The sequence below is a fragment of the Poromitra crassiceps genome, assembly GCF_964638095.1.
Source record: "Poromitra crassiceps genome assembly, chromosome: 1".
In the NCBI taxonomy this organism is placed as follows: domain Eukaryota; kingdom Metazoa; phylum Chordata; class Actinopteri; order Beryciformes; family Melamphaidae; genus Poromitra; species Poromitra crassiceps.
In genome coordinates, this window is record NC_139623.1 from 49,403,381 (window position 1) to 49,430,914 (window position 27,534).

At 44.6% G+C, this 27,534-nt stretch overlaps 1 protein-coding gene across 4 annotated transcripts in view; it reads right to left on the reverse strand.

Moving 5' to 3' along the window:
* Positions 1-27,534, reverse strand: part of dbn1 (drebrin 1) — a 410,797-nt gene that overhangs the window by 124,403 nt on the left and 258,860 nt on the right. The window lies entirely within an intron of this gene.

The following is a 27,534-nucleotide window of genomic DNA, read 5'->3' on the forward strand; positions in this document are numbered from 1 at the left end:
TATTATTTTAGGGCCATATCTCCCACCCATAGAGAGACAGAGAGAGAGAGAGGGTCCAAGGAGGGCCTACAGCAGCTATAGATCATCTGCAGCAGTTCTGTCAGACCTGGGCCCTGACTAAGATCATGGTGTTCCAGAAAAGATCTAGGTGGAAACAGACTCCAGTTTGTCCTGGGCTCCACCACCATAGAGCACACAAACACATACACTTATTTAGGACTAAAACTCAGCTCTACAGGGAACTTCAACATGGCTGTGAATGACCTGAGGAAAAAGGCAAGAAGGGCTTTTTATGCCCCAAAATTAACCAGAAGTACAAAGAATTTGAAAATATCTAAATATATGCACCATTCTTGCAGCACATTATGTGTGGAGCTGCCATCAGCTAAGGGACAGCCAGTGGACAGGAGAAACATAGAACACTTAACACAGCGAGTAAATGACCCACATTTATTCTTCTTGGACACCCATCTATTATTATTTATTTGCACTAGCATCCTGTTTATAGAGAGACAAAGTGAACGTCACTTCCTGCTTCAGCACTGTACCAGAGATTTTCTTGCGCAATTTATTTTCCCATAGACATTTCATAAAACGCTCATAAAAAGAGTTTTACTTGGTCAAACCAAACGATTCAGCTATATTTAGAATCGGGAGAGACCATAGAACATTTCACTTGGACCAAAACTAAAAAAAAACAACATCGAAAAAATATTTTCTTTATACCGCATTTTTTTTAACGTTTTGGTCCGAGTGAAATGTTATGCGGTCTCTCCTGTTTCTAAATATATCTGAACCGCTTGGTTTGAACCACCAGACAGGCTAACCTCCACACAGGAGCTCCTCATTGTCAAGGAAATTGATCCAGAAACATTATTTTTGAAGAATATCCCAGCAAACATTTTCACGTAAAACGACCGTCTTCTGCACGTCAAAACAATATACATCGAGTCAGGGTCTAATTATATGTCTGACACGGAAATCCCAGCGACGTCAAGCCTGTCCCTCCCCACAACGCGTATATTCAGCTATTTTGCTAAAAATATGTGCACAGTGTGCATTCAGCAGTGTTACATATACAGTATGTCCAGATTTAACCATTTTTGCTACATAATTTCTTTTTATATATGACCGCATGCGGGATTTGAACCCGGAACAACGGTGTGATAGCGCACCATCTTATCCACTGTGCCATTGAATTGTTGATTTCATTGTCTTTTACTTGGGGGGGGGGGGGCTTTGGACACCCCAATGGTGTCCTGTGATTACACGGATATTGTAACCGCAATTAATTTGTTCTGACCCGTTTCCTGCTGTGATTTATTTCTTAGTGGGAAAGAGATAGAGATAGGGGTTAACTCTTTCTTAGAGGGAAAGAGACAGCGATTCACGCTGGTGAGTGAGAGAGGCAGAACGCAGGAGGCTTCTCTTCCCTTCACATATGACTGGTGATGCATGCTGGGATTGAGGTTAGTAGCTCTTCATCTAAGAGGGTTTATAGGAGGGCAGCACACTGCAGATTATTGAGGATTATGGAAAAAACGGTCATGCAAAACTCTATGTACCCAACTCACTCATTCCCAGTACTGCCAATACTAATAGAAAACCATTATGTGCACACACCTGTACGTGTGTGCATGTGTATGTTTGTGTGTCCTTTTTGTGTGTGCATTCGCTGTTGTAGACTTTCATGTGCATTTGTTGTGTGTTTACTTGTATGTGCATGTGCATGCTTGTGTGTGTATGTGTGTGAGCACTTGTGTTTGTGTGTTTACTTGTGTGTGCATGCTTGTGTGTGTGTGAGCACTTGTGTTTGTCGGGGATCACTAGTCAACCTTCAGATGAGCTCATGTTGCAGCCTGAGGCGTGACTCTGGCCTCTGTCTGACCTTCTCTCCTCCATCCAATCTGTTCACACTGCTGACTCACTCTCTATCCTCTCTCCTCTCTGCACCAGGACGTATTGAATATAGGAAATTGTTTCATTTGTCTTTTTTCAATAAAGTCGAGCTGAACCCAAAAATGACTTATTTTATTTTAGTTCAAATACCTGGGTATTCAGTGCACCTATTTAATAATGTATGCCAAAAAAATGACATAAATCTAATTTCTTTAGTTTTTCACACTTTTTCACATCAAAAGTTCATTTTTCAAGATTTCATTCATAACAGTAATCTACAGTTTGCTGACGTCACTGTTACAGCAGTTCAATGTAGGACCCAAATGCAAACAGACCACGAGGCAGAAGAAAAGTCAATTTATTGTGGTTGAAGCTGGTGATAGCAGAGTGCTGGGCGAAGAGGCAGCAGATCCAACCTGGCGACAGCAGATGAAACTTGGCAGGATGACGAGAAACAGCAGGCAAGATTATCTTGAGACAGGTAGAGAGCAGGATTAGGATAAAGTTAAAAAACGGTCTGGATTCCAACTAGCAGGTAACAAAAACTACTATAAGCTCTGTACCACATTGGTGACTGAACGATCTGGCAGTCTGGAAGAATGAACCGGGTATTTATGCTGCAGTGGCTTGTTGAGTTGATTAGATCAGCTGCAGGTGGCTTGATTGGTGGATCTGCTGCAGCTGCTCAGGATGAACCATGGAAGAGGGAATCCAGGAGGTCAAGCCCAGCACACATAAGCACAGACAGACAGACTGGGAACAAACATGAAACAACAGGAAGGGGAAAACTGGGAAAACATGGGGAGCACAACACAGCCATAACAGTCACATAGTACTATCAAATTTCTACCCCATTTCAACCAATCATATCACGACATGGCAGCTGTCAATCAAATTTCAGGATAATTTTCTCTTCTAAATGAAGGAGAAAATGGCGCCTAGTGCCTGTAATCTGGCAGAATTTCTAGCTCATAAACTAACTACTAACTTGGCCAATTGTATGTAACATACACAATAAAGCAAACGGTAATGTCTAAGAATGCAAAGAAATGTAACTGGCTCGTTAAAACTCGCATTCCAGGAATATTGTATTTACCGCAATAGCGTTAATGGCGTGTGCCTGAGAGCCTGGTTGTCAGGCGTCGCCCCTCGGAGATACCAGGCGGGCAGGCAGCACTGATGCATCGGATTGTCTGCTCCGTCCACACAGAAGCAGCTGGCTGCCTGGCACTCTGTGGATCCCACTCGCGTAGCACAACAACACGCTGAATCCCACTCGATTTGGGGGCGGAACACGCCAGGATTGGGCAATGCCAAAGCCAGTCCCAGAATTTTCAAATCAAATCATCGACACGCTATATCATCCGCCTCTCAACCCTGTCATCAAGACAAGATTTGTTTTCAGTCTCCGACCCTCACGCTACTTGCGTGAGGGTCGCTACTTGTTGGGTTCATTTCGTTTTTTTATCCCATTTTTATCCCCCATTAGTGCTATTTTTTTATTTTATTTATCCTGGTTGCTGCTCCACCCTCTGTCGATCTGGGGAGAGCTGAAACTGGCTCCATGCTTCCTCCGAGACATGGGCAGTAGCCAGCCGCTTCTTTTCACCTGACAGGGTAAGCTTCACCGGTAGGACATAGCACGTGGGAGGATCACACTATTCCAACAAGTTCCCCTCTCTCCGAACAGGTATGGAGGGTGGATCGTGCCTAAATCAAATACAATACACACAACTAAATACAATACACATATTGGAAATACAATACATATATTGAAAATACAATACACATCTGAAGAATACAATACATGTGTAACAATAAATACAATACCAAAATGCTTAAATACAATACACATATTGAAAATACAATACACATCTCGAAAATCCAACAACTGTATTGTATTTTCGATATGTGTATTGTATTTTGATATGTGTATTGCCTTTTCAATATGTGTATTGTATTTCAATGTGTGTATTGTATTGGATTTTGGCATGGGTGATTCGTGCCATAATCAAATACATACATGTATCGAAATACAAAAAATAAATTTTAACCATAATAACCTCTGAAAAGCGCAATAACAACACAAGAAAGACTACTATTCAAAATCAAATAAAACATTTATTTCACAGCAGCAGATTAAGTGAGGGGGCCGAAAATTGAACTGAGGGGGCTAAGCCCCCTTAGGCCCCCTCGTGGCGCCGGGCCTGGTCAGGAATGTTTCCCGTTTTTTTTAGTTGTGACGTAATCACTCCGTTCCCGCTCCACTCAGCTGGCTCGAGTGCACCACCCAGACACTTCTTTCTGCGACCATGTATCGAGAGACATTTTCTAAAGAGTATAAATTAAGCTTAACACATTCACTGCCAGACGTTTTTTTTTACTGTAGTTAGCTTCTGCCAGAGGGGTTTTTTGAGGATTCTGGCTCATCTTTCAAGACCCGAGGATTCTTTTCTGCTAAGATTTTGTGAACACACAATATCTCAAAAGAACTAATAGAATGTGTGCTTTCTCTGTCTAAAAGAGTTAGTTTGTAGAGTTAGTAGTTATGTAAGCATTAGCAGTTGAATACAGCATGGTTTTAGCGTCAGAAAAAATATTCAGAGATAAACGGCTTTTTGTGAAATTCGATAGAACAGTCACTTTAACCATTCATTTTTGGCTCTCTCTCTCTCTCTCTCCCTCCCCCTCTCGCTCTCTCTCTCTCTCCCTCCCTCTCGCTCTCCCTCCCTCTCTCTCTCTCTCTCTCTCTCTCTCCCTCCCTCTCGCTCTCCCTCCCTCTCTCTCTCTCTCCCTCTCGGGAGGGAGACGCACTAGGTTTAATCCTAGTGAGAGGGGGAGAGGGAGAGAGAGAGAGAGAGAGAGAGAGAGGGAGGGAGGGAGAGAGAGAGAGCGAGAGAGAGAGAGAGAGAGAGGGAGAGAGCGAGAGGGAGAGTTGCTTCAACTCCTCCCTCCGTGGACGTTCTTCTTGGCTGCAGCGGCCGTCACAAGCTTGTCACCAGTCTCAGTGCTTTGCTGCTGTCCTGTGCCTGTGGCTGCGCGGCCGCTGTTTGAGGAAGTCGGGATGGACTCGCTCGCTTCTTGGAGTTTTGATTGAGAGAAGCTTTTGCGATTCTGGTCATATTTATGCTGCGTGTTTCGAAGTGTGTTACACCTGTAATCTATTATGTAAATTTGCAATCCCGCATCGCCAGCAATCAGCGCGAAAACGAAAGCGTTTTCCCCCATCCATTTTCATGAGAATGGCTGGGGTGAGAATGGCGTGACAAGTTAAAAAAATGCTTGCCTTCCTCTAGTCAGGAGAGCACTGTTGCCACTTAGTGGGTCGGTGGAATGGGTTGTAAACGTTCGGTGGCTCCAATAATTATATAAGAGATGTAAAAGGGTTAGATGCACAACCCACCGTCAAAAAAAAAAAATCGATGCCAACGACGTGTTAACACGTCGCTGGCAGTCAACAGCTGGATTCTGAAAACGTGTTTACACGTCGTTGGCAGTCAACGTGTTAAGTTGGCTACCTTGGCTACCTTGCTGGCAAAATGTCGACGAAGACGTGGGCTGATCTGCTGCGGGAGGCAGCTAATGCCATGGATCGAATTCCTCCCCCCAGTACCCCTCCTCCAGCAGCTCATCCTGTGCCCCCAATGTCTGTAACATTACCCTCACATGGATCAACTTCCATGGAATCAAGAGTTCGTGGTGCTGTGCAAGGTAATGTTAACGTCAAAACCACTGGAAAATTTGGGGTCATCCCTATGTTCCCCGGGCCCTATGTTCCCCGGGTCCTATGTTCCCCGGGTCCTATGTTCCCCGGGTCCTATGTTCCCCGTTTTTGTGGGACCGGGGAACATAGAAGCCGCAATGCCGACCTTAGGTTTAGGCGTGGGGGTGGGAGAGGTTAGGTTTTGGGTTAGGGTCTGGGGGAGGTTAGGTTTAGGCATGGGGGGAGGTTAGGTTTGGCGTGGGGGCTGGGAGAGGTTAGTGAAAAACGGGGAATATAGAACCCGGGGAACATAGAACCCGGGGAACATAGACATGATCCCGAAAATATCTAGTTAGCTAGCTCAGATCGCTAGCTAGCATCGCGCTGCTCGCTGCTGCCAAGACACCAGCATGCATTGAGAATGAATGGCAGCCGGCCGGCTGCTCTCGCTGCTCGTGACGGTCCCTTTGTGAATCCACAGTAAACGCTAGCTGTTGGAATGAAAGGATAGTGCTAGCTAGCTAACAACATTAGCTAGCTAGGCTATGAGAAAGACTGCTGCTGAATAAAAAACAAGTAATTCTTGCCAAAATGACACAACAGAGATTGTATTTTAATCATCATAATGTTTATTTGATTCAATATTGATGTAGGTGAGGTGTCCAGGCTGTTTCAGCCTTACAGCCACCGTCGATCAACGCCATTCAGGAGCCCTGCTGTCCCAGCAAAGAAAACCAAACTGCTGCCCTACACACACTTCTGCTGCCTGGGCGGTAGGAAGGACAACAGTGTCCCTTCGATCTATGAGAAGGAGGAGTTATTGGTAGCTGGTCTGGGCCACAACAGGATAACGTTCCCAGGTAATTGATAGTCATTCATGAAACTGAATGACACTATTTGAAGGGGTGTACATAAGACTAACATGACACTGTCATGAACCTGTCATATAACCGTGACATGAATGAATCGAGATACACCATCAGATCTTTCTCCTCCCCTCTCCTCACCTCCTCCCCTGTCATATAGATACCTCTCAAAACCAATAACCCTATTCTTTCTGTTTAACCTGATATTCAGGTGGATGAGAACTACGGCATCGACTGGGTTGGACCCAGTGACCCGGGACATGCTTCTGTTATTCAAGTGCCTGAGATTCAACTGTCACGCCAACTTACTCAGGCAGAGCTAGACCAGCTTCCTCATCCTGACAACACAGAGAATGATTATGGGGTGCGCTTGTATTTGCGCACAGTGGATGTCTTGACTAGATTGTTATAACATTGCTGAATCGATTCATAACAGTTAAGAGACAAAATGAACCCCCCCCCCCAACAATCCATTTTGAAAAACAAGTTATAATAAATAAATAAAACTCTTGCGTATACTGTTCAAGTGTGCACATTCTTTTGTTAAAAAATAAAATAAAATAAACACCAAAAAGATGCAACAGGCATACAGCTATAAGATTCCGAACCCTGTGTCACAGGTGTTCACAGCAGCTGTAAGATCATCAGAAAAATCCTTGAAGGATGTGTAGTGGCCAGGGACTTTCAGGAGTTCGGTGCAGGTGGCTGAAGTCGGCATCTTGACCCAGGAGCAAATTTTGATGTTGAGGGCTTCAGGCAGGACACACCACCCTACCCAGAACCTGACCAGTTTGGTGAGTTGTTCAGATGTCGCTGCAGGGAAAAAGACACATCAGAATCAGAATCAGAATCAGAAAGACTTTAATGATCCCCGGGGGGAAATTGGGACAAGTTACAGTAGCTCGCTCACAGAACACACATAGCATAAAATAAACAGTAGTAAATGCGATAGAAGCAAAAATAAGTAGAATGTCTAAGCAAGCAAAATACGTAGAGTAAGTATACATTCCGTGCCAATTATCATTATTGCACCCTGGACTTATATTAAGTCGGCTTGCCCTATCATGAGCAATGACTCGCACCCACTCCACGGCGTGCTAGTCAAACACAGGAGTACGTTCAGTGAGAGACTGATTCCACCTAGATGCAATATGGAGAGGCACAGGAAATCATTCCTGCCTGTGGCCATTGGTCTATTTAATGCCTCTCTTAAAAGAGCACCTCGGAGACGCTCAGTCTCCCTGAGACTGAGCCAGCCGATAGGTTAATTGTGCCTGGCTGAGCCACGTGTAACGTATAGGGCAAGCCGACTTAATATAAGTCCAGGGTGCAATAATGATAATTGGCACGGAATGTATACTTACTCTACGTATTTTGCTTACTTAGACATTCTACTTATTTTTGCTTCTATCGCATTTACTACTGTTTATTTTATGCTATGTGTGTTCTGTGAGCGAGCTACTGTAACTTGTCCCAATTTCCCCCCGGGGATCATTAAAGTCTTTCTGATTCTGATGTGTCTTTTTCCCTGCAGCGACATCTGAACAACTCACCAAACTGGTCAGGTTCTGGGTAGGGTGGTGTGTCCTGCCTGAAGCCCTCAACATCAAAATTTGCTCCTGGGTCAAGATGCCGACTTCAGCCACCTGCACCGAACTCCTGAAAGTCCCTGGCCACTACACATCCTTCAAGGATTTTTCTGATGATCTTACAGCTGCTGTGAACACCTGTGACACAGGGTTCGGAATCTTATAGCTGTATGCCTGTTGCCTCTTTTTGGTGTTTATTTTATTTTATTTTTTAACAAAAGAATGTGCACACTTGAACAGTATAGGCAAGAGTTTTATTTATTTATTATAACTTGTTTTTCAAAATGGATTGTTGGGGGGGGGGGGTTCATTTTGTCTCTTAACTGTTATGAATCGATTCAGCAATGTTATAACAATCTAGTCAAGACATCCACTGTGCGCAAATACAAGCGCACCCCATAATCATTCTCTGTGTTGTCAGGATGAGGAAGCTGGTCTAGCTCTGCCTGAGTAAGTTGGCGTGACAGTTGAATCTCAGGCACTTGAATAACAGAAGCATGTCCCGGGTCACTGGGTCCAATCCAGTCGATGCCGTAGTTCTCATCCACCTGAATATCAGGTTAAACAGAAAGAATAGGGTTATTGGTTTTGAGAGGTATCTATATGACAGGGGAGGAGGTGAGGAGAGGGGAGGAGAAAGATCTGATGGTGTATCTCGATTCATTCATGTCACGGTTATATGACAGGTTCATGACAGTGTCATGTTAGTCTTATGTACACCCCTTCAAATAGTGTCATTCAGTTTCATGAATGACTATCAATTACCTGGGAACGTTATCCTTTTGTGGCCCAGACCAGCTACTAGGGGTGTCACGATACACTCAGTTCACGATACGATACGTATCACGATACTGGGTTCACGATAACGATACGATACGATACGATTTTAACAATATTTTTTTAAACTTGAATAATGACAATATATGACTGGAAAAGTAGTATTTTATTTGAAATGCACAAATACAAAACATGCTGTTGTGGGAAATTGTTATTACAATAACAACTAGAAAAACATGAGATTGGAGATAAGGCTTATCTTGAAATAGAATGAGTTACACCGTCACTTAGATTTACTTTGAACTAAAAGGTTTCTCAGCAGTATAAATTCTCATTATGCATCTTCAGTTTTTCTTCAAACTCAAACAACAAGACTTTTCTTAGTCTATTTTTTATGCATCTTCAGTTTTTCCTGTCAAGTAAACAGTTTTGCCAGAAACTCAATTGAATGGTTTCTCTCCTGTATAACTTCTCATGTGTCTCTTCAGAGACTTGTTCAACTGAACTACTTTCCACACATTGAACTTCAACAAACAAAGACGTTTCTTTGTCTACTTTTGAAAAAAAAAAAAAAAAAAAAAAAAAAAATCACGATATGAGATTTCATCTCAACGATACATATCGTGACGTTTTACTATCGCGAAATTTCGTGGGACGATATATTGTGACACCCCTACCAGCTACCAATAACTCCTCCTTCTCGTAGATCGAAGGGACACTGTTGTCCTTCCTACCGGCCAGGCAGCAGAAGTGTGTGTAGGGCAGCAGTTTGGTTTTCTTTGCTGGGACAGCAGGGCTCCTGAATGGCGTTGATCGACGGTGGCTGTAAGGCTGAAACAGCCTGGACACCTCACCTACATCAATATTGAATCAAATAAACATTATGATGATTAAAATACAATCTCTGTTGTGTCATTTCGGCAAGAATTACTTGTTTTTTATTCAGCAGCAGTAGAGGACATTAATAAAGTGCACAGTCGGTAACCAAGCTCAAATCTGTATTTTGGGTTTCTCATAGCCTAGCTAGCTAATGTTGTTAGCTAGCTAGCACTATCCTTTCATTCCAACAGCTAGCGTTTACTGTGGATTCACAAAGGGACCGTCACGAGCAGCGAGAGCAGCCGGCCGGCTGCCATTCATTCTCAATGCATGCTGGTGTCTTGGCAGCAGCGAGCAGCGTGATGCTAGCTAGCGATCTGAGCTAGCTAACTAGATATTTTCGGGATCATGTCTATGTTCCCCGGGTTCTATGTTCCCCGGGTTCTATATTCCCCGTTTTTCACTAACCTCTCCCAGCCCCCACACCAAACCTAACCTCCCCCCCATGCCTAAACCTAACCTCCCCCAGACCCTAACCCAAAACCTAACCTCTCCCACCCCCACGCCTAAACCTAAGGTCGGCATTGCGGCTTCTATGTTCCCCGGTCCCACAAAAACGGGGAACATAGGACCCGGGGAACATAGGACCCGGGGAACATAGGACCCGGGGAACATAGGGCCCGGGGAACATAGGGATGACCCCATTTTTTTCCCCCAGTGGTTTTGACGTTAACGTTACCTTGCACAGCACCACAAACTCTTGATTCCATGGAAGTTGATCCATGTGAGGGTAATGTTACAGACATTGGGGGCACAGGATGAGCTGCTGGAGGAGGGGTACTGGGGGGAGGAATTCGATCCATGGCATTAGCTGCCTCCCGCAGCAGATCGGCCCACGTCTTCGTCGACATTTTGCCAGCAAGGTAGCCAAGGTAGCCAACTTAAAGGAACACTCCGCCCATTTTCAACCAGCTTTGTATCATTAGAACATCAGTAGTATATCAGAAAACTGTAAACGGTTTTGAAGTCTGTCATTTAATTTGACAGTTATTGAGTGTTAAAGTGTGGACCAGTGACATCACTGGTCCACACTAACTCAAATTAATAACTCATTAACTCAAATCAACTCTCAATAACTGTCAAACTATTCATCATTCATCTAGTTTGACAGTTATTGAAAGTTGATTTGAGTTAATGAGTTATTAATTTGAGTTAGTGTGGACCAGTGATGTCACTGGTCCACACTTTAACACTCAATAACTGTCAAATTAAATGACAGACTTCAAAACCGTTTACAGTTTTCTGATATACTACTGATGTTCTAATGATACAAAGCTGGTTGAAAATGGGCGGAGTGTTCCTTTAAGCTTAATTTATACTCTTTAGAAAATGTCTCTCGATACATGGTCGCAGAAAGAAGTGTCTGGGCGGTGCACTCGAGCCAGCTGAGTGGAGCGGGAACGGAGTGATTACGTCACAACTAAAAAAAACGGGAAACATTCCTGACCAGGCCCGGTGCCACGAGGGGGCCTAAGGGGGCTTAGCCCCCTCAGTTCAATTTTCGGCCCCCTCACTTAATCTGCTGCTGTGAAATAAATGTTTTATTTGATTTTGAATAGTAGTCTTTCTTGTGTTGTTATTGCGCTTTTCAGAGGTTATTATGGTTAAAAAGTCCAGAAATAGGCATAGCGGGTATATAACCTATGTTTTACGATATAAAAATATCATATATAAAACAAAATCTAAAAAAAGAAAAAGAAAAAAATAAATCAGCCCCCCAGTTATAACAGCCCCCTCAGTCATTTCATCCTGGCACCGGCCCTGTTCCTGACTGACATTGAAAAGACTATACACATATTGGAAATACAATACATATTGAAAATACAATACACATATTGGAAATACAATACATATATTGAAAATACAATACACATATTGGAAATACAATACATATATTGAAAATACAATACACATATTTGAAATACAATACATATATTGAAAATACAATACATGTGTAACAATAAATACAATACCGAAATGCTTAAATACAATACACATATTGAAAATACAATACACATCTCGAAAATACAACAACTGTATTGTATTTTCGATATGTGTATTGTATTTCGATACATGTATGTATTTGATTATGGCACGAATCACCCATGCCAAAATTCAATACAATACACACATTGAAATACAATACACATATTGAAAAGGCAATACACATATCAAAATACAATACACAAATCGAAAATACAATACAGTTGTTGGATTTTCGAGATGTGTATTGTATTTTCAATATGTGTATTGTATTTAAGCATTTTGGTATTGTATTTATTGTTACACATGTATTGTATTCTTCAGATGTGTATTGTATTTTCAATATATGTATTGTATTTCCAATATGTGTATTGTATTTCAATGTGTGTATTGTATTTAGTTGTGTGTATTGTATTTGATTTAGGCACGATCCACCCTCCATAAACAGGCGCCCGGAAGGACCAGAGGAGGCACCACTTCAGCGACCAGGATATTGCAAGTTTTGGTGAGGGGTTCCTATATGCCCCCAGGGGGCACGGGGAGAACATGCAAACTCCATACAGAAAGGCCCAACCGGGCGGTGGGCACTCGAGGACATGCGCATGGGCACGCACTCCTTCGGCTCTCACAGCGTCCCAGGTGGGAATTGAACCCAGGACCTTCTAGCTGTGAGGCGACAGCTCTACCACTGAGCCACCGTGCCCCCATTCATTTCATTTCATTTCATTTAGACTTTAAAGTTAGAATTTTGAACCTTACACAACTCTCCTTGACTGTAATCATTGGAAACGTCTGGACACCGAGTCGGAATCCTCCCACGCAGCCACCACTATAATCTACTTGTCCAGTAAGAGTGATTGAACACGTCAGAGATAGTGTGGAGACACGGTGCTATTGCTGATGAGGACAGGAGATGATAGATTAGGATTTCTGTGAGGTCATGTGAGACTGTGAATGTTGAGGAGAGCATGTGTATGAAAATACATATTATGTGTGTATGTATTTAAATTAATAACTGAAAGCGTTAAGGGGAAAAATACTGAACCACGGGCACCGGAAGGGGTGGGACAAGGGGACATTTTGTCCCCCTAAATATGAGAGAGAGAGTGGGGAAAAAAGAGGAGAATCCGCAGCCAGTGCACGAGAGCACTCCCCCTGTGTTGCTGTCTGTTGTAGTGTAATTGTAAAATGACCTAAAGGGAGAGCAGGTCACCAAGTGAGTGAGAAAAGGAGAAAATACTGAATAATGACATCACTACAGTATAATCCTAATGTTAATTTAAAATGAGATATTCCTCTAAATATGGCTAAAAATCATCCAAACGTCCAAAAAAAGTCAAATCTTTTTTGCAAGACTCCCTTCCTGCTTTTGTCCCCCGATTTTGCAAACTCGTTCCGGCGCCACTGTATTGAACCCCATAGTGTGAGTCTGATTGAGATGTGTCTCCAGATTGTGGACTGTATTCTATTAGATCCTAACTTGTAATAGGAAAACAATCTCTAACAAATGCTGTCATGTCAGATGGATTCAATGCCAGACTCTCCCTCTTTATTATCTTTCTCCATTCTTCCATCATAGACCCTTTTCACAGCAACTCTTTAGACGCGGAGAGATGGAGAGAGAGAGAGAGAGAGAGAGAGAGAGACAGAGCACGTGTGAGGCAGTGTCCCTCACTTGAGGCTATAAATAATTCTCTTGAAAGCAGACAGCTGTTTATTATTCATATAGGGCTCTCATGACCTAGAAACAGCTCTGTGTGTGTGTCTGTGTGTGTGTGTGTGTGTGTGTGTGTGTGTGAGTGAGTGAGTGAGTGAGTGAGTGAGTGTGTGTGTGCGTGTGTGTGTGTGTGTGTGTGTGTGTGTGTGTGTGTGTGTGTGTGTGTGTGCGTAAGAAGCCGTTTTCACACACAGATCGCGCAAAATTGCAGTTCAAAAGGCCCGCAAGACCGGCAGCCTCGCCACAGAAATAGCTTTCACACACAGCCAAGCAGCACCGCCACATTCCCGTCCTGGGGTGTGCTTTCAAGTGACATCCACCCCTCCCGGATTGAAAGGCGAGCGGAGGCATTTCCACCCAGCTCCTCGCCCAAATGAATATTTTCATAGGTTAGTGTAGCCTAGGCTACTCTATGATGAACGAATTCATTCAACAACCAAACATCGCTGATGTATGTCAGCCAACGAGGTGCACCTGCGGTTGTTAAGGATCAAGCTGATAAAGCTGCGCTCGTTAAGGATCAAAACTGATAAAACACGAAAGTGTTGTCCACATGCAGCATGGTAACAAGGCTTTCAATATTCATCTGATCGACTTTATGCATCACAGACGCACCATCATGTAGCCTATTAGGTAGACTACAAGGCTAATTCTTATGTTTTGGTTCCAGTTTTTTGTAAAGCAAATGATTCCCATCAAGTAGCCTAATTAGGGGCCATTCTGAAAGACGACGCCCGCATATCAAACAGCTGCAGTCTGCATAACGTTCGTCGGGGGAATAGTATAGGCTATAAATGCACATGACTACTATAACGTTAGTAGTTTTTGTAAGGGAATGCACAAGTGGCTAGCTAGACAGATTGCAGTTTTGGAGCTGGTTTCCAGAGGGAATATCCTCAGACCAACTCGCCACAGACAGCTATAGTCCTCTGAAGCGTATTATTATATCCGTTAATTTTACCTAGGCTACTAATGTCAACATCGTTTGAGCATAAAGCCTAACCTACTTACAGGCACGGAGCATTCCTCCTGGCGCATGATTGTATAGGCTACTTTTTTTACTTTCACTGTCTTTCTTTACTTTCACAGGTGATTTCCCCTGTAATTTCTTTATGAATGAGCTGAGCATTCGCACTGTTCCGGCTTGCTGCTCCTACGCTTTCAAGTGGAGGCGGGTTACCTGCTAACCCGGTGCTGTGACTAGGTCGGCTTGCGGGACAAAAGGCGTACAACAATTACCCACCAACGCGCGTTCAAAACTTTCACATCGGAGGCGCGGATCCTATTTTCCGTGCATTTTGCGGCTTTCAAGGCCGGTGTGAAAGCGCCTAGACTTTAGGCCTCTAGGCCTGGCCTAGAGAGAGCATACACCTCCCCCCACATCCCAGATACAATCCCTCCCACTCAGATGGATCAAACCACTCCCCAGGAGGCGGCAACACCCTCCAGAGAAACGGACAGCAGACAACAGGAGGAGGTGGTAATCCTCATTGACTCCAACGGGAAGTTCATCGAGAAAAACAAACTTCCAACACAGAGTGGCTAAGATCTGGTGCCCAAACACTCAGAGAGCCATGGAGCTGTTGAATGTGGAACAACTAGGCTCCCCTACCCACATCATCATCCATACAGGAACCAATGACCTCAGAACACAGCAGGAAAAGGTGGCCACCAGCCTCCGTGCAGTGATTGAAAAGCAGCTTCCCCAACTCCTGTGTGATCATCTCCACCTTGCTGCAAAGACTTCCACCCAGACACCATCCACAAGATCAACGTCGGCATCTCCAGAGACTGCACTCTCAAGCCAAATGTCCACCTGGCCCACTACACAACCTTGGACCTGGGCAGCCTGCACGGCCACGTCCACCTCCACAAAAAGGCAGTCCCATTCGCCAGGACCCTGAAAGATGCCGCCCTCAACCGGAACCCCATCACCTGACACAGGAGCCACAGACCACCAGCACTCACGCCACCCAGACCAGGGCGGCACACCCTCGGACCTGCAGGAAGATGCCCTCCACCGAGGCCAGAACACCACCAGCAGACCCACGCACCCCACCACACACACCCTGCTCAGCACAGACCAACCCAGGGCAGCTACAGACCACCATTCCACAGCCCCCTCCAGAACAGACCGGAGCCCCTCCTGCCAAGACTGCCATCCTACAACCCCCCCCCCCCCCACAACAAACCTGCACCCCTCTTCCCCCTCAACACAGCTCCACACCCACCACAGGAGCGGCAACCAGGCAGCCCCAACTACGCCCAAGCTGTGAGCAGACCAGCGCATCCCCCCACTCTCCCCACTTCTGCACCAGCTACTGTACATCACCCAGTGGACTGAAGAACATCGAGGAGATGCTGAGCTTCCTCTGTTCCCATGTGATGGGAAATGGAGCTGAAAGATGTAGAACACTTACCACCATAGCATGCGTGCACGCACACGCACGCACACACACACACACACACACACACACACACACACACGTGTGTGTGTGTGTGTGTGTGTCTATGTATGTATATACGCACACATAATAACAACAATAATAACAAAAATAATAATAATTAGTAAACCTGGGGCCGGTTGCACCAACTGGTCTTACACTGGTCTTAAACTAAATTGGTCGTAACTTTACGACCTAACAGCTACGCCGGTTGCACCAAGACGGCTTAAGCCTTCTTTTCACTACGCCCAGGCGTAAGAGTTACGCCTGGTCAGGAGGAGGCGTAGCGCCTGCCTGTAACAGAGATCTCCGTGTCTTATCAGCGGAGACCGTTTTGAGTCCTTACCCTCATCGTCGTAACACAGCCAGTTCTCCATCTTTTGAAGCATGATGTTAGATTACAACGAGCTAGTTGTGTGGCTTAGCCTTCCAAAATGTTGCCGTTAATTTTTTAGAATTTAATACATAGAATTGGGAACGTTACATTCAATTTCATTCAGACTGTCTTTCTGGCTCAATCGGCGCCATTTTTCCCCCGGAGCGAGGGAAGGTGAGAGGAGGGAGGGTGTTTTACAGTAGTGGCTGAGAGAGCGTAGTGGCACAGTGCTCCAAGCAGGTCGCGAGCAGGGCCGATTTTACCAACGGGCTGGGGCCCGGGACATCAAGGGGCCCAATTTTTTTTTACTTTTTATTTATTTATTTTTTACTAAATAATAATAATACTAAATAATAATAATAAAAGTGCTTGTTGTTACATCTCAGTGGCAATGTTTTCTTTCCAATCAGGCTGTTTATGAAAGAACATGATGGCTAAACCTACAGTTTGTGTTTGTAAGTTAGAATGGGGGTACGGTGGCGCAGTTGGTAGCGCTGTCGCCTCACAGTTAGAAGGTCCTGAGTTCGATTCTCGCCTGGGACACTGTGAGCGCTGTGGTTGTGTTCCCCCCCATATCTTCAGTGCCTACTGCCCACGTGGGGTATCTCGCCGTAAGGGCCTTTCTCTCTGTGTGGAGTTTGCATGTTCTCCCCGTACACCCCAGGGGGTTCCTCCGTATATAACCCCCCCACTAAAAACATGCAGAAGATCAGATCGTCATCGTCATCCGACCAGTGACGACAACACCCGAAGTTGGTCCCCGGGCGCTGTACGAGAAAGCGACCACTGCTCCTGGCCTGCCCCTCGGAGGAAAGGACATGCCTGGATGGGTTAAATGCAGAGGACACTTTTCACCGGCCACCGTCAGCATGAGTGTGTTGTGGCCGCATGCATGTATTGTGGTGTTCGTGTGACAATAAAAGACGGGCTTGTCCGTTACGAGAGTTTTTTTTTTTTATGCTGACAGGAGAGCAGGTGGTGACATGAAAATTAGTGAGAAAAGGAGAAGATACTGAATAATGACATCACAACAGTATAATCCTAATGTTGATTTAAAATGAGATATTCCTTTAAATACGGTTATTTTTTTTTTATTAGATTTAAACATTTTCAAATCTTCCGCTTGAGGGGGGGGCCCTGCAGAGATGAATAGTCCCAGGGCCCATGAAGTGTAAAATCGGCCCTGGTCGCGAGGCACATTTTTTGCAACATCATCCAATCAGGGTGCATTCCCTGGCAATTCACATGGACGCGCATTGCTACGACCAGCATAGTTAAGACCAGACGTAAGCCGTGTTGTGCAACAGGCGTAAATCCACTCTAAAGACTGGTCTTAACTAAGACCGACGTAGGATTTACGACCAGGCATAGTTAAGACCAGTTGGTGCAACCGGCCCCTGATGTATAGTACAGGAGTTAGGGATGCGCCGATCCGATACTGGTATCGGGTATCGGCCGCGATATAGCACAAAATTCTAGATCGGGTATCGGTGGCAAATCGCCCGATCCATAGGGGCCATTCTATTCACTATAATTCTATGTGTGTGCAGCGTGTGACGTCATATGCTAGCAACGTGCTCAGCACGCCTGCCTGGTAGACTGTTTCCAAACAAGCTGATGTAGGCTAGGCAGGAGCAGCTAACAGCATGGAGCAAGCCAGAGGATCACCTATTTGGAGGTATTTCACGCTAGCTACGCCAACCAGTTTGACACACGGCTCGACATAGAGAGCCGCAGGGATGACGTATTTTTGTAGTCAGAATGGGTTTTTGCCGCGATGCTTCAAATAAGGTCTCTGGGCAACGCAAACTTAATCAAACGCGAACCAGTGTTCAGCCGGATGATCTTCACACATGAGGACCACTTTCATGAGTTTTGAAGCGTAAATGCGAGCCCTAGAAGTAAAAAGCTCAAGCTAAGCTAATCCAGAACTACACACTGTCGCATAGGCTTCCACGTCACGTCAGCACTCAACCTGGACTGTTGTTGATGTGTGCGCTGCTGTGCACTGATTACCCCGGGCTGAACGGGCTGAACCAGGTGAGGGAAAGAGAATTTCCGTGTTCGTCCTTTGAAGTGATGACATTATTGACGTATAATATCCCCGTCGACTCAACAGTGTAGTCTCATTTAGCCATTTGCTAGCTAGCCGCCCTTTTAACGGCAGGTAAAAGCTTCAAAACTCATAAAAGTGGCCCTCATGTGTGAAGATGATATTACTAAACACTGGTTCGCGTTTGATTAAAGGAGAACTTACCTCCAAAACACTTTTTTTCAGCTTTTAACCAATATATATGACTTTGGGGGTGATGTGTGAAGAATTCTGGTCAAAATTTCCACATTTGACACCAAACTGTTGCCATTTGACCATTTGTATCATTTTTCAGCAGCATACCTGGCATAAGCGCCCTCTAAAGGTCGAACACTGCTTTTTTTTCTTTTCTCAAATGAATGGGATATTAGGAACACACTGACGTCACAGTGTTCCCAAAGACTATGGGATTTCAAGATAATTACTCCCCTACCCCCCCTGTACCCTTTCGGCTCCTCAGAGCTTCAAGCCTATTCCTATTGAAGTTTGCTCTTAAAATACTGAACCAAACGTCGTCAAAGTTGCCACATGTCTTAATTATAGTTAGTTTCCCGCTGAATGTGTCACTACTTTATTAATATCTTACCTGGATAAGCTCGAATGATGATGTATATATTATCAGTCCGAGTTGGAAGCAGCTGTCTCCAGCCCAGGCAGGCGGGAGCGGGCGGGAGAGAGTCGTACTGTAAAACCTCATGCACTAGCGCCAAGCTCCGGGGGCGCGCAGCAGCAGCTGGGCTCTCTCGGTGTGTCTGTGTGTGTCTGTGCTCCTCCACGTTGACTCGTGTGTGTTTTGCTGCGCGGATTGGGTTTGACCGTTTGATCAAGCAAGTAGCTCCTGTGCTCTTAAAATACTGAACACCACGTTGTCATATTTGACATATGTCTTCATTGTAGACAGTTTATCGCTGAATGTGTCATTACATTATAAATATCTTACCTGAATAAGCTCAAATGCTGATAGAGGATTATCACACCGAGTCTGGAGCCCTTTCTGCGGCCACGCAGCAGCTCGTAGGCACCCTGCCTTTTAGAGCGCGAGCACGAGCTGCTGTGTGCTCAGGCAGCGGGGACGCGCGGGCGGAGCTCTTCACATCCCTGCGCTGCAGTAACTTTTAACAAGAATCACGAAAAGCCCCAAAACGCAAATTAAAAACGGATTTCATTGCGCGGTTTATCTCTAGTTAGACGAGGGAATTATGTGGAGAAATCTCACATTGTGTTACCCCAGAGCGAGAGGTTTGTCCTATTGTGGGTGTGCTGCTGTTAACGAGCCCATGTCACTTTGCTCTCGTAACGTAGTTTGAGACGCTGCCATAGAGATACATGCAGAAAAATAATTAAATTTCTAGTTCGCCACTGAATTACCAAATTGATATAACTTTCAACCATTTTCAGATTTTCTGTTTCCATACAGGCCACCAGCGTTGGCTAGTTGTTGATATTTATAAATATATTGCCCCTCTCAAATAAATTATTTTTGAGGCAGTAGGCAAACTGTAATGGCGTCGATTTCCGGAAAAAAATCTTGACTTGAACACAGCCAAAGAGTCTAGTATAGACAAGAGTATATGTCATTTCTTGGTTTTTTCCATAGGTATTTTCAAATCACTGTTCTAATACATATCTAGGGGGTAAGTCCTCCTTTAAGCTTGCGTTGCCCAGAGACCCTATTAGAAGCATCGCGCCAAAAACCCATTCAAAAATCCCATAGGCGAAAACAGTGAAGAACCAGGAGTGTTAGCATCGATGATTTCCGGACTCGTTCCTGCGGCTCTCTATTAACAGCTCCCCAGTTGATAAGGTGACATCACACTCTGCAGCTAGTTAACGATCTTTAAGAGACAACATGTCGGTGAAACGCTGTCCAGAGACAATAATATGGACTGTCTATAACCCTGACGTTTGCGTGAGGACATAGCCTACATGTAAGCTGTGATACTTATGTTGTGAATAATTCTACCTCATTCTGTTTGTTTGTTTAGCCTAAGCCTACTTGCCGAGGTCTTGCTCAATTAACTGACGGTGTAAGTGCCCTACTTTTCACATGAAGTTACCTTACCTTATTATCAGTGCTGTTCAGGCTAAGACAACATCAGCAACCAGGGGGACAAACATGCAGACATCAGCAACCCCCTGCCCTCATACCCCCCCAGAAACAATTATGAAACAACCAATCAAAATGGAAGACAACTATTGCAGCTCTGTCGGTCACTGGGTCTGTACATAGCCAATGGAAGGCTACGAGGGGACTCGTATGGGAGATACACACATTGCTCTCATCTTGGCAGTAGCACTGTTGATTACATGCTAACAGACATAGATCCAGTGCACCTCAGGGCATTCACAGTCAGCCTTAACCCCCCAATCGGACCACAGCAAAATCACCCTGTACCTAAAACAGACTCAAACTCACCACATGGCAGAGGAGGGGGGGTCATCCCTATGTTCCCCGGGTCCTATGTTCCCCGGGTCCTATGTTCCCCGTTTTTCCCAAATGCTATCCACCCGCTATGCCGACCACCCGCAATGCCGACCTTAGGTTTAGGCATGGGGGTGGGAGAGGTTAGGTTTTGGGTTAGGGTCTGGGGGAGGTTAGGTTTAGGCATGGGGGGAGGTTAGGTTTGGTGTGGGGGCTGGGAGAGGTTAGTGAAAAACGGGGAATATAGAACCCGGGGAACATAGAACCCGGGGAACATAGACATGATCCCGAGGAGGGCAGTACCGGTAAGCTACACAGAGCTGAACAACCCTACACATGGTCTGAAAACAGCAAAGATCATTACCAGCAGGCAACTGGCAACAACAAAATTCAATCATCACTAAACAAATTCCTCACTCAAAACATATCCCCAAAACAAAGATGGAGTAAATTTGGCAGTGAGGGATATAAACTCCATCTTTGACTTCTCTAACTTAAACAAATCACAAAAGCCAACAACAAAAAGGTTAATGACGACAAATGGTTTGATTCTGAATGCAAACATCTAAGAAAAACAGTCAGGAAACTATCGAACCAAAAACACAGAGAACCAGACAACCAGCAGGTCCGGCATCAATACTGGCAAACCCTAAAACAATACCATCACACCATCAGATCAAAGAAGACACAACACATCAACAAACAAGTCACTGTAATGGAAGAAGCTATAGACTAACAAATTCTGGGAAAATTGGAACCACTTAAACAAACACAAAATTGAGATTCTTCACACTGAATTTTGTAAATACATTCTAAAAGTCCAAAGAAAAACCCCAAATAATGCATGCAGAGCGAAACTTGGCCAATTCCCTCTTCTAATTGACATTCAAAAAATTACATTCTACAGACACCTCAAAACTAGTGACCCCTCCTCCTACCATCACCAAGCCTTACAAAGCCAAAAAGAGATCATAGAGAGGAGCCCCCTCAGGCAGCTGGTCCTGAGACTGACCCCCAACCCTCCCCACCCTCAGGACAGCCCTCACCTGTCCCAACCAAATGATCACAAATCAAAAAGAAAACTATATTATCTATTGGAAGAATACCACAAAAACCAGTGGCCAGTGGCCCTGTCATCAATTGGAGACACTTTAGGGGAATTATCAAATTTAAACAGGTTCTTATTAGGGGTGCCGACGACTAGTCGGTTAAACGTTTAAACGCCCACTACCAGACCCTCACTAGTCGGCACAAGAAATACTAGTCGGTTAAACGCATAATAAAATTATCATAATAAACAATGCGGGCGGGAGCTGTTGCGTCTTTTCTAGGCTACTGTAGCCCCCCTCCTCTAATGCCCGGATGTAAACAAAGCAGACATGTGTTAGTGGGAGTGGAGCAGCTCGTTATTGGCTGTAATGTAGTGGAAAGGAGCGGAAGGCAGATGGCATCTCACAAAACCAGCGCACTTTGGCAGTATTTTGATCCAGTAAATGAAAATATGGTTGTATGTAGGCTGTGTCAGATAAACCTGGCATATAACGTGAACCACTTGACCGACATTCAGCAAGGACATGTGGACGCTATGGCATTGCTAACGCGTTAGCCAGCAGACAAGCTAACCCGTTAGCGGCTAACGGGTGTGTGGCTAACGGGTTAGACCCACACTAGTCTCTTAAAACAGACTGTCTCATCTACATCCGGCGAATGCAGCTATATACAGTCTGTACGTTACACCCCCAGAACATGCACAAGGAAGTTGGGAAAAAAACCTTCAGACAGGAAAGAAGTTCGACAGAATCCGACCAATCATGACACGTGGGTCCACGAAAAATGCGGCATATTGGATTCTGATTGGACTAATGAGCGGAAGACCCGCCTTTCTACTTCCCATTCCGGTTGGCATGGTTCTCCCCTACGAAGTACAGACGGTATGGCGGAAGCATTTGAAAATTGCGGAAGCCAACTCGTCTGTTCTAAGAGACTAGACCCACACAAGATAACATAGCTCATAGAAACTTCCGTTAAATGGACTATATTTAGCCTGAATACACGTCACTGGGGTGAGTTGTTGATGTTTTCTGATGTGCAATGTTCATAAACAGCGCAAGATGTTGTGAATATTGACGATTATGATGAACAGTTTCAAATGGCTCTTAAATACACACACTTTTTTCGGACGTATTAACCTTATAGATTAAACTGCGCTCAGTTTTGGCTGTTTTCTGGGTGTTTACTTACTTATAGACTAGTCGACATTAAAATTTCCGTTTAAACGTCGGGAAAATTAGTCGCCCTAGTTCTTATCAATGTAAGTTCTTTGTTAGCAGTCTCTCTTCCCTACCTACAGGCTGCTCATCATCACCAGCATGCTCATTAACATGCACCAACACATAGCAACAAAGAATGCTGATTAGTGTGTGTGTGTGTGTGTGTGTGCGTGCGCGTGCGTGCGTGTGTGTGTATGTGTGTGCGACTGTGCACGTGCGTGCGTGCGTGTGTGTGTGTGTGTGTGTGCCCATGCTGTGTTTGAAGCACAGGAAGCTCCGGAGCGGAATGGTTTGGACTGTGTGTTTGTGTGTGTGTGTGTGTGTGTGTGTGTGTGTGTGTGTGTGTGTGTGTGTATGCGTGCGCACAGTGTACTCCATGCCAATGTACTGCTCCGATTATCTGTATCGGCATTTTCATTGGCTGTTTGCCGATATAATAATTGAATTAAAAAATTCGCCAATTTGCGGCTGCTGCAGCTGGAAGAAGCCTCTGTCTCCTCAGTGCTCTCTGTTCAGCCTGCACAGAGCGAGGCCCATCGGCCGTCGGGGCTCTACTGCCTGTAAGCGAGTGCAGCGGACTCGACTGGTTGGCTGTTGTGACTGTGACAGTCACACTGTGTTAAGGTAAAGCAGCAGATATTGCCATGCTGAAGTTGTAATAAAGTGAATATACATCATAATTACCTACGCTGACATTGCAAAAACACCACGATCTTATGAGCGATTGGTATGAAGCGCTGCCTGGCAGCCTCGCACAGTGCAAAGTGTGGAGTGTGGAGATAGGTCTGTCTATGTGAGAGAGATGAAGCAGTTTCATTGAAAATGCGCGCATGCACTTTGTTGCAGTGATAACGATAACAAGATAACAGACCTTATTTGTGTACTAATAGCATAATATATCTTTGAGTAACGTTGGTGCCTGCAGTGCTGTGCAACTCAAACTTATCACCCCCGCTGTTGAAAAGGGCAGGTTACTAGTCTAGTAACGTCACAAAGTAATGTATGGGGCACTAGTTTTTAATTCCATAGTAGCGTGTCCACGGTGTAGCGTCGCTCTTTTTGAATCAAATGGCCATGGTTGTCAGTAGCGAAGCTGTTTTATTGATCCATGCGTGTCCGCAAAATACATTTCCACTGGCTGTCTCACAAGCAGAGCGGACTTTTTTTAAGTTCTCTCCCTCTGTTTGGAACAAGGAACCGAATAAACTAAAACGAGACATTTAGTCAGCGGACTCTCTGTTAAGTCCACAGCTTTATCTTGATAATATGCCCAAGTCTCCACTAGATTGAGCACACACACACACACACACACACACACACACACACACACAATTCATCCAACTATTTTCAATTAATATTGCAGTTGGATAAACTGAAGAAAATGCATTTTAACAATGGGTCGTGTTATTATAAATTTTGACACCAAGATTTACAATTCTACTGCAAATGTATATCGGTTCCAAAATATCGGTTATCGGTCTCTTTGATTAGCGATAATCGAAATCGGTATCGGCGCTGAAAAAAGCATATCGGTCGACCCCTACTGTGAACAATGGCTTAGATATGGCCCAATGTCACCTCCTATCAACACAGTGCTAAATGCTAAAGTGGCTTCTGTGTTCTCATCCATTAACAGGTGAATATCCCAAACGGAGGTGTTTTTTTGAAGGCAGGGGAAGTGTTTGTGAGACCTTCTGGTTCCAGTTAGTTTCAACTCTGCTCTGCTGCTGTCATTTGCCAGTACAGTGAGATCAGTCAACATATCTGCAAAGCAGCTCCTTAAGCTTTCATTCAAGATCAAATCATTTGGCTAAGCTCACGCTATCCTTGCGAATATCTGGTTGCCATGATGATGCCTGCCAGGCTGCCAAGCTGTCTTTCTGTCCGTTTCTCTGTGTGTCTGTCTGTCTCTCTGGCTGTCTGTGTGTCTGTCTGTCTGTTAGAGATGCAATCATTAATCCATTAGTTGTCAACTATTAAGTTAATTGTAGGGATGCACCGATCGATCGGCACGTGACCGGAGATGGCCGATTTTCAGCTGATCGGCCTCGACCGGTGCCGGTCAGTCCACATAGCCGATTCTGTGCGCCGGTCGGCTTTCCCCTTTTTTGTTTGGTCAATTACCTGCAGCTGCACGATGCACGCGTTCACGTGACATGCGCGCACCGCAAGCAGCCAAAAGGAAACACACGCCAGCATGTCGTCCTCATTGTGGAAATTTTACAGTTTGTCACACATGCAAGTTGAAAATAAGCCGCGGAGGGGCAGGGTACGTTGCCGAGTCCCGCTCGGCTGGAGTCCACTCCAGTCTGAGCGGCTCGCTTCACCTCACTGGCCCCTCTCTCTCCCCGGCCACAGCGCAACACAGCTGGCTTGGCGAAGTAAAGGTAGTATGGTGCTCTGTGTGTCCAGGTTACATTCCCCGACCAGCTGCAGTCCACATCACCGCTGCCTGCTGCAGATCAGCTGCTGCTGCTGTCAGTCACATTGTAACGTGGATACAGGAGAGGACTATTTGTTTCGTATTGCGAATAGAACGACGAACATAATAATAAAAGGAGGAGAAGAGGAGCGAAGAGAAGAGGAGCGAAGACAAGAGGAGCGAGGAGAAGAGAAGAGAGAAGCAGCGAGTCTAAACACAGGCATTAATGTGCTTAATAATCCACCAGGCACGTAAACACAACGTTAATATACCTTACGTAACACAAGTTCAACCACTAGTGTGTGTGTGTGTGTGTGTGTGTGTGTGTGTGTGCGCGTGCCTGTGTGTGTGTGTGCGCGTGCCTGTGTGTGTGTGTGTGTGTGTGTGTGTGCGCGCGCGTGCCTGTGTGTGTGTGTGTGCGCACGTGCCTGTGTGTGTGTGTGTGTGTGTGTGTGCACGTGCCTGTGTCTGTGAGGTTTGGATCCCTTTCGGTTTTCGTGATTACTGAATGAAAAATGGCCTTGTCGGTTTACCCAACTTCACCCCAAAGATGAGACGTCTGCTCCTCTGTAAAGAACCCAGCTAGACCAGAGAAGTGCCGAGCAAGGCAGCAACAATGCCAGGGTGATGAGTTCATATCCCATCACCACCCAGAGGGTGTCTGACGTCACATACGCTTCCAGAAGCCTCTCTGCTACAGACCGCCTGCTCGCTTTCAGACATAACACAACAAGAGAGCCCAGGTCCAGTCAGCAGTCAGCTATGAGAACACTTGTGCCAAAGAGACGTTAACAGAGTCTGACCGAGAGAGACAGAGAGGAAGAGAGAGACAGAGAGGAAGAGAGAGACAGAGAGGAAGAGAGAGACAGAGAGGAAGGAGGGGAGGGGGGGGGGGGGGGGTGTCACATGATGATGATGATCCGAACATCCATCTGCAGTGTTGGGCAAGTTACTTTCAAAATGTAATATACTACATATTACTAGTTACTTTCATTTGAAAATAATACGTTACTTTACAATATTACTGTCTGTGTAGAGTAACTGGTTACTTATTACACTACAGTACTTTTGCACTTTTAATTTCAACCGTCTTGAAGTCAGTGTAAACCGTCCACAATTCGAAATGTTATCCTTTTCCTTTCTTATTGTCATCTATAGTGGTTATTTGCATAAAAACACACAATTTGATTAGGGAATTATTGTGTCTCTGTGCTTTGATAAGATAAAATGTTTTAATTCAATCTGTAACTTGTCTTACTTGACAAAGTAACTGGTATAATCTACTAATTCTGTAAGAAGAGAAGTGTCCGTGTGTGTATGTGTGTGTGTGTGTGTGTGTGTGTGCGTGTGTGTGTCTGTCTGTCTGTATGTGTGTATGTGTGAGAGCAGAATTTTGTTCGGCCACAGCTATGCCGTTTTACGCGCGATCGGGTATTACTAAAATCCTATTGGTAATAAGCTATATTACTGAGCTACTCCTAAAAGTAATATATTTTAAATTAAATTAAAATAGTTAAATGGATTGAGACAGTAATTTGCAGTATAGGTCAGACTTAGCCAATGCAGTATGAAAGAGTTAAATGGATTGACAGTCATTTGCAGTATGCTAGGCCAGTTGGAGGTAAACAAGATGGCTAATGGCTAATGGCAAGTTAGAAATGTTGAAATCTGAAATGTTTTTCAGATTTCTCCCCCGTTTTCTCCACAATTGCAATTCCGCCTGGTCGTTGCCGTTTTTTTTTTTTTTTTTTTTTTTTTTCCAATAAACAAAGTCTGGCATTAATAATCAGTACATTATACAAAAAAATCAGACTAAACATTTACAAAATTGGAACAGACAATCAAATAAACAACAAAATAAAATAAATAAAGCAAAATCATTAAGTCAGAGTTCTAAACAGTTTTCTAAAAAAAACAAACAGAAAATATCAGTAGGCTATGCAGGACCAAATTATCAGTTACTATTGTCATAGTGTGTCATTACATAATGTTTCTGCTTCACTCCTCACCACCTCCTCTCCACACGAGCTCATCATCTCACTATGAAATTATTCAAACAAATGACATGCGCCAACATGCACAGCATCACAGTAGC